Source organism: Apus apus, chromosome 18, assembly GCF_020740795.1.
Source record: "Apus apus isolate bApuApu2 chromosome 18, bApuApu2.pri.cur, whole genome shotgun sequence".
Lineage (NCBI taxonomy): Eukaryota > Metazoa > Chordata > Aves > Apodiformes > Apodidae > Apus > Apus apus.
Window position 1 is genome coordinate 11,923,190 of NC_067299.1, and position 8,620 is coordinate 11,931,809.

The following is an 8,620-nucleotide window of genomic DNA, read 5'->3' on the forward strand; positions in this document are numbered from 1 at the left end:
AGCAATTTTGTCTCGTCTCTTCCCAAATGTCATTTCCCTGCAGTCGCTGCCAAGGGAATGGCTCCACCACAGAGGATCCTTTCTCCTCTGGAGAAGCTTTGCATGGACTGGCAGCACAGACAGAGCTGAAGCAGGACACCAGACCCTTCCCAGCTCCTGCTTCCTCAAGGCTTCCTGCAGTGCCTGACACACCCCTCTGTCCAGCTGCCTGTGGCCGGCACAGCCAATCCTGTGGGTACTTGGATGAACATCTCCTTGTACCTCTGTTGGGCACTTCCCAGGGATCCCAAGGATGTGGAATTGGATGTAGGAGAAAAGCAGCCCTGCTTTGTCAGCTCCCATAGCTGGTGCTCTTTGAACACTCAGGCTTAGAAGCTGCTTGTCATATCTAGGTGTGTTCCTCTCCAGAAAGGCACCTTTTCTAGAGCCAGGCAGAGCCCTAATTATTTTCTTTCCTTGCCTTGAAACCCCTGTCCTCACTATCTCACCCTTCCCTGTCCTTGCCCTCTGTCTCCCTCATCCTTGCCCTCTAACCCCTCATCCTCACTCTCTGCTCCCTCTGTCCTAGCTCTCTGACTCCTCCGTTTCACCTTCTGATGCCCTCATCCTCGTCCTATGCCCCCCCCGTCCTCGCTCTCTGCCCCCTCATGTTGATAGTCATAAGATACTCATTAGTAGATTCAATAGAAAAATAGCCTAATAAAAAATTACTAAAATAATGAATTTGCTGTACTAAGTTAGCTGAACAAGTTACTTTTAAAACTATGTGCTGTGTGAAACTGTCAGTCAATTATGCCAAGTATCCTGCAGGTTGTGGGAACATCAAGTCTTCTAAGACTTGTGGCGCCTACAAACAACACTCATGTTGATTCTGGACTCACCTGGGCAATGTACCAGTGGGAGACTGGAGACAGGACCAGGATGGGAGACAGGACAAAGACAACAAAAGGACTAGAATCAATAAAGACTCCCACAGGAGACCCTTAAGCATGCATCATTATGAACATAGGCAATTCCAGGAAATAAAATGACTATGAAAAAGAATTCTGGGAACTCATTGACATAAAACTGAATAGGCATGTTTTTGGTGTATATGAGTTGGAGTGTTTTGCTAACTCCTCACAGCACTTAGGGTGGAGAATCCCCAGTGCTGCAATAAAGAATGCCTGCTCAGTAGCAGCTTGTTTGTTGTTATTGGGTCTTTATCTCAGAATCCTTACCCAGCCCAGCCCAGCCTCCTACTTCAGTGAGGAGTGTTAGAAAAGCAAGGGGGTTTGGAAGCGCTGAATTTTGTATCAGTTTTGGCAACCCAGATGGGACATTCTCCGCCCAACTGCGGGAACCTCCGAGTCGGCGACATCCTAGGCTGGCCCCAGAGAGTTCTCTGGAAGGACTCACTGATTCGACAGATCCTCACAGGAGCAGTCAAGGAGCTCTGGTAAGAATAAGACATTCTTTCTGTTTTGAGATCAGTCATTTTGAAGACTGCCCCGTAAGGCGCAGTTTGTGAGAACCCTGCAGGGTGGTGTACAAATGCAGGTACGACTCATACCGATCATTTGGTTAAGGTCAATTGTGCATTTTTATCTGATTGCCGTTTACATAGGTATGTAACACTTGTAAATGTTTGATATATGCGTATTTGATTGATAACCCCTACATTGGGTTACTGATTGATATTGTATTGAATTTGTATTTGTAATAGGTTTGGCATACGCCAGTGTGCTTTTGGTTCTGCACACGTGGTTCGGCACAGGTGTCAAACATTTGACTCAGGATCGACAGCAATGTTCTTGATCCCCTCCCCCTCCCACCCAGGTAGGGAAGGAGAGAGAGAATGAGAGACAGACTTTACTGGATTGAAAACTAAGCTACACAGCTTTAAGCAAACACTAATGATAAAAGAAAATATATACAATTATACACAAGTATATTCAGGAATGTACAAAACCCCTATTGCCTCCCCCCACCCCCAGCAACTCCCACAGCACTCTCCTTAGCTAAGAACAGTCCCAAAAAGTCCTGGAGCTGCCGGAGAGAGTGCAGAGTGATGAGGGTCAGGAGAGCTCGAGCCTGGGGGTTGATGGTGATGGATGGACGGAGTCCTCCCTAGACGCTGGCCATGGACAGAAGAGAAGGGAAGAAGAAAAAGGAAGGAAGTTGTCTTCTTTGATCTCTGAGCTTACACAGATACATGGAATGGAATATCTCTGACCAATTTTGCTGTCTGTCTAGTTCAGCCTCCTATGGGGGGTCATAGATCTCCCCGTAGTGTAGAGCTGGCAGAGTAAAGACGTGACCTTAGGGTGCCAGGAATTACAAAAACATTCCAGCTGTTATCAGTTCAAGCTGGAACACTTTGCTACTAGTTAAAAGCTTACTGAAGGGACAACAAAATCAGTAAAAGGAAAAGTGGCTTCACCCTGGCTCAAACCAGGAAAACAGGTGAGTGTGCTTTTGGTTCACCATAGGTGACTGTGCTATTGGTTCGGCATTGATTTCCTGGTAATCATACTTGGTAAATGTTATTATACGTTGTGAACTTGGTAAGTGTTATCTGGATATTGAGTTATTATTGATCTTCCATTTGGAACTGTTAGTAGGAATTGCATTGTTTTATTTTATGAGAATGGTTGAAAGATTTGCGAATTGGGTATCTTGAGTGACTGAGATGTAGTCTAATTGTGAAGCAAGTGAAACGCTAATGTTTTGGAAAGCTCAATTGTTTTATGTTGCTGGAAGAAAATTCCTGTGTGGTGTATTACATAATGAGGAGCAGCAGAGTGGAGGAGTTTTAAAGAAAAGTCCCTTGGGTTGCATTTTAGCCCATCGGTAAGAGATAGGGGGACCACCAGGTGGAAGTGTGGAAAAGAAAACTTTGATAAAATACTGTAATCAGTGGTGGTCATTGTATAAGTTGGAAGATGGGGAGAAGTGGCCTTTTAAATGGAACTTTGAATTATAATACCTTGTTGCAGTTAATGTTATTTTTGAGATGAGAGGAAAAATGGGAGAAGCGGTGTATGCAGATATGTTTTTAACTGTAGCTGTAATAATTGTTTGTGTGAGTAACGTCCATATCCCAAACCCCCTTCCTCGTATCCTATAAGCTCTCAAGTTTAGAATGGGGATCCCCTGATTGGTTAACTTGGTTCCTGGGAATTTGTCCTTTTGTTACCACATTATGGTTTCTGTCTTTGTGATTTGAATAAGATTTGTCTGGTTATAGCAATTTTGATCTTTTGAATTACTTGGTCTGTTGCACTATGGTGTATTGATTGGGATCTGACTAAAATGGGAAAGAGACAGTCTTAAGGTGGTATTAGGAAAAAAATCTCGTTGTTTTACTTGTCTCTGTTAACTGTTAAAAAGTGTTGTTTAACTTGTGTCTGATGTTGTCTTCTTGTTTCACTTGTGTCTTGTATTTGTGTTATTAAAATGGGTAATATATCTTCAGCAGGACGTGACATTACCAAATGCTCACCATTAGGATGTATTCTGGAAACTGGAATAAGTTTGGGAGTAACCCCTTGCCTGGAAAAACTTGGTAATTCGTGGATAGCAATATTATATTGCAGTCAATGTGGTTTCGCAAACGTGAAGAAGGATGAGATGATATGCCATGTGTGGGTGGTTTTACGATGGTAAAATGTAAGTTTAGTAAGGAAAGTTGTTATAAGTCAATGAAAGGGAATGAGAATATAGAGGATATGCAGTTAATGGTACCCTCGCTCTACCTTTCCACCCTGGCAATATGAAGAGGAGTGAAAGGGGGCGAGTGGGCTTTTGGAGGATACAGATTCCAGTCAGGTGGCTGGAAGACTGGGGAGGCAGTGTCCTGCTGTTCATGACCCATTAAGACAAGCAGTCAAGATGGAGGGATGGCTTGTTGATGTGCATGTCCCTTTTAAAGCATTGGACTTGTTAAATTGGAAACAGCTTGTGTGGCCAATCCAAAGAAAGTGTTTGAGCTACTCAAAACAATCATGATATATAACCTCACCTGAGGGAATATCCAGGCATTTTAAAAAATCCTTTTTGGTAATGAGAAAAAGTGAATAGTTGGAAAAGCTAAAGAAGTGGAATGTAAATATCCAGAAGATTGCATTAATCATCTTATGCCCAGGGAGAATCCAGACTGGAATCCTAACTCCAGGAGGAACATGGACAGATTAGAGGGATGTCAACAATTAATTTTGTATGGGGTCCAGAATGGGACCTGCAAACCAAACTGAACAAACTTGTGCATGAGGTTAAACAGGGGTCTAACAAAGCATTTTCAATCTCTTCAGAGAGACTATACAAGCCTGCTAGAAAATTGATATACTTGGACCTGGAAGGTAACTGTAAAAATTTTAACATGTTGTTTACTGGTTGGTCTGCCCTGGGTAACAGAATGCGTGGCCAGCAAAAAGCAGAGGCCAGGGCAGAGTGAGACGAGTGAGATAATTGTCTATGAGGCACTGCTGGTTGGGTTAAATCAGTGTGTGTATTGTAAGCAAGAAGAGCATTGGAAAAGGAATTGTCCCCAGTCTTCGGCAGAAGGGGCTCCTCTAGGTCTAAATTAGATCCTATCTCTAAAATAGGGACAATAGATTGAAATAGGGACTCAGACTGACTGGGGGTGGAATTAAATTCCCTAGCAGAACAATAAAGCTGGGGAAGGACAGGGTTAATTTTTTGCAAATATGGGAACTAGTTATGCTGTTCTATATTCTTGCAAGGGACCCTTAGATAAGTTTTCTATACCAGTTGTTGGTATGACAGAGAAAAGAGATGTTAAGCCCTTTTTCCAACTCCTCAGGTGTTACCTGGGAAAATGGACCTTGCTATACATACCTGAATGCCTGTTGCTGCTTTTAGGAGTCAATCACACTTGAAAACAGGGAGCTGCAATGGTGGGGTTGGGGAGCCTCACTGACACCAGCTCTCCCTCTCCATTGGCTGGCCCAATGCTGGATCCAGGACTGGTCTTTTTCTGTATATAAAAATCACCACAAAGGAAGACTGCAGTGTGTTTGAGCCACGGGGTGGTGTGAGAGACCAGCCCTCAGGACACGTACTTGCTGGAAAGGGTGTCAAAACCCCATTGTAGTCCCTCTCATTTGCATCCCAAAGGCCTTCCTGAGAGGATGGAGAAAAAGATAGGTATCCGAGGGGTGGAGGCCCACTCCAGCTGCTCAGTCTTACCGCTGCAAAATGGGTATAGATATTTGTTGGTGTTAGTAGATACCTTCTCAGGTTGGCCTGTGGCCTTTCCATGTCACACCAGTCAAGCAAAGGAAGCCAGTAAAATTGTATTGAAAGAAATTATTCCCAGGTTTGGAGTCCCAGAAGCGATCTCCTCTGATAAGGGATCACACTGTGTGTCATAAGTAGTTCTGCAGGTTAGTCAGTTCTTAGAAATTAATTGGAAATTGCACACGGCTTACCACCTGCAAGCAAGTGGACAAGTGGAAAAGATGCATAATTTGATAAAGATACAATTAAGTAAAATTTGTCAAGACTCACATTTAAGATGGGATTAAGGCCTCCCTATTGCATTATTAAGGCTCTGAATCAAACCAAGAACTAAGGAAAAGCTGAGTCCTTTTGAAATTTTGTATGGAAGACCATTTCAAACTAGATACCAAGGACAGGATCTCACTCAGGTGGGAGGAATTAATATACAACAATATCTGATTGCACCAGGGAAACAATTGCAAGTAAATAGAAGGGTAATGTCTACCAGAGCTTGGGGTTTGGATGCCCTGGTGCATTTGTTTAAACCTGGAGATTTGGTTTATGTTAAAAGCATTTCAGAGGTGATCCTCTCAAAGAGAAATGGAGGGCCCCCTTTCAAGTTCTACTCACAACCTACATTGCAGTCAAGCTTGAAAAACATGACACCTGGATCCACTATTCCAGAGTCAAGAAGGCGCCTGGCAGATCATGGCAATCTCAACCTGTAGGACCCACATCTGTAAGACTGATGTGAAACTAATGTTAATGTTGCTATGTCTTAATTTCAGGTTTATGGGAACAGTCATTCCTAGTTGGCCCTTGAGAAGGATCAGCTGATGGTTTCAAGTGGCCTTGGGAAGACAATACTGGGATGTCTGTCCATTTCTCCAAGAACTGCTTTATATGGCAACCCTATACTAGAAGTAGTAAATTGACGGAATGGCATGGAATGAACTTCGTGTTATGTCCAAACTTGACCAGTGTCACATTGGTATAGGTTAAGGAGTGCTTCCTTTGAAACCAATGGAATAACACCTCCATAAACAAGGAGAGCAGAGGGAGACTCACTTGGGAGACCAGTAATTGGGAAAAAAATGACAAAATTTATGGACTGGACTGTCTGTACCCTACTTCATGGGTAATAATGAGTTCATGTGGAGAAACCTTTTTGGACAATGGGTCCATCCTAAACATTGGATAAAAGCTTATTCACAATTTGTGCAGTGCTATGACCTGTGGTGTGCAGGAAAATTGGTATTCTATAATATGACCAACCCTGAGGTAATGTACAAATTTTTAGTTTTACTGACACTCTACTTGGGTCAGGGAACCTATAATATTGGTTACTAGAATTTCAAGGGAAGGATATTGGAAATGCATTTTATGTGATCAACAATCCCACTTATACGAACCCTGCTTGTTAGAACATTCTGTCAATAGTTGCAAATGAATGATCCTGTCTCCTAATGTGTTTAAAATGCTTATAGAGGTTAGCGCTAGACATGTATGCTTAGTAACTAACAGTTAATCAGTAGCTGAAGAATATGGAGTGGCCACCATGTTTCTAGGGTGTCTTAAAAATATAACCCGTTTTGACTTGGCACAGACAAACATATTCATTTTTTGCATATACAGAGGAACAGGTGGCAATGTTTTGGCATTATGAAAGCTTGAACCTACATAATGCAAGCTTGTCTCTGGGGAAATTAAATGAGATATTGAACCAGTCTCAAGAACTTCGAGAACATTTGAAGAAGCAAAATAAAACCTTGGCTGAGTCTATAGTTAAAACAGTAATAGCCAAAGATGAACTTATTGGATTGTCTAGTCAAAATGAATCTGAAACTGCTCATCATTGGTGGGATATCTTTACAGGATACTAACCTTCTGCAAAAAGAATCTTGAACGTTTTAATTCAACCACTTTTGATACTATTGGTGTTTGTGATTATACTGACAGTTGTTAATTGTCTTTTATGGTATAAGGTGAAGAAACTGACTAAGAATTTGGGCTTTACCTAAGCTAATGAAATATGGAAATCTAGAAACTTTGTAAAGGAACTTACAAAGTTTAAAGAAAAGGGGGGATTGATAGTCACAGGGTACTCATTAGTAGATTCAATAGAAAAATAGCCAGCTCCGAGGGACACCCACCTCTGCCCAGTCACACCCTGGTAAGAACCTATTTAAGAAGAGGTAAAAAAATGCTGTGCAGCAGCTGCAGGGAGAGAGATGAGAAACGGAGAGAGAGACAACTCTACAGACACCAAGGTCAGTGGTGTCAAGAGAGGGAAAGGAGATGGGCCATGTGTCAGAGGAGATACTCTCCTGCGGCCCATGGGGAAGACTGTGATGTCACAGGAGGTCCCCCCACGTGCAGGTGTCCTCCACCTGAAGGACCATAGTGGAGCAGATGTCCACATTGCAGCTGATGGAGGACCCCATGCCACAGCAGGTAGACGTGCCCTGAGAGAAGCTGCAGCCCCTGGAGAGTCCAGAATGGAGCAGGCTCCTGGCAGGAGCTGTCACCTGTGGAGAGTACCCTGTGCAGGAGCAGGTTTTCTGGCAGGACCTATAGTCCATGGGGGACCCATGCTGGAGCAGTCGTTCCTGAAGGTCTGCACACTGTGGAAAGGAATCATGCTGGAGCAGTTTTTGAAGAACTGCTTCAAGTGGGAAGGACCCACATTGGAGAAGTTTCTGAAGGACTGTATCCCATTGGGGGACCCCCCACTGGAGCAGGGGAAGAGTGTGAGGATGAAGGAGCAGCAGAGGCAAAATGTGATGAGCTGAGAGCAATCCCCATCCCCTGCTCCCATGCACTGCTCAGCAGGAGGAGGAGGCAGAAGATACAGGAGTGAAGTTGAGCCTGGGAATAAAGGAGGGACGATGGAGAGAAGGTGTTTTTAGTTTTGTTTTACTTCTTCTGTTACAATTAATTGTCAATAAATTATACTGATTTCCCCAGGTTGAGTCTGTTTTGCCCTTGGTGGTGACTGGTCAGGAATCTCCCTGTCCTTACCTCCACCCTCAAGTTTATATCATCATATTTTGTCCTGCTGTCTTGTTGAGAAGGGGGACTGATAAAGTGGCTTGGTGGGGACCTGGTGGTCAGCCAAGGTCAACCCACCTGAGGAACCATGACACACCCTGCGCAGGTGCAAGACTCAGTTTGTCTTCCCAAGAGCCAGAGCCCATTCCAGAACATGTACACCTATTTCACAGGCATGAATGGAAAAGCAGGTGAACAGAGGCAGAGCAGCACCTTCACCAGCACCCACTTCACACAAAAGGCACCACCCCGTCCTCCTCTTCCTCTCCAGCTGGTCAGGACAGATGGTCAGCAGTGAGACCTGCACACACATCATTCCCTGAATTCCTGAGCATGGTAGATTCAT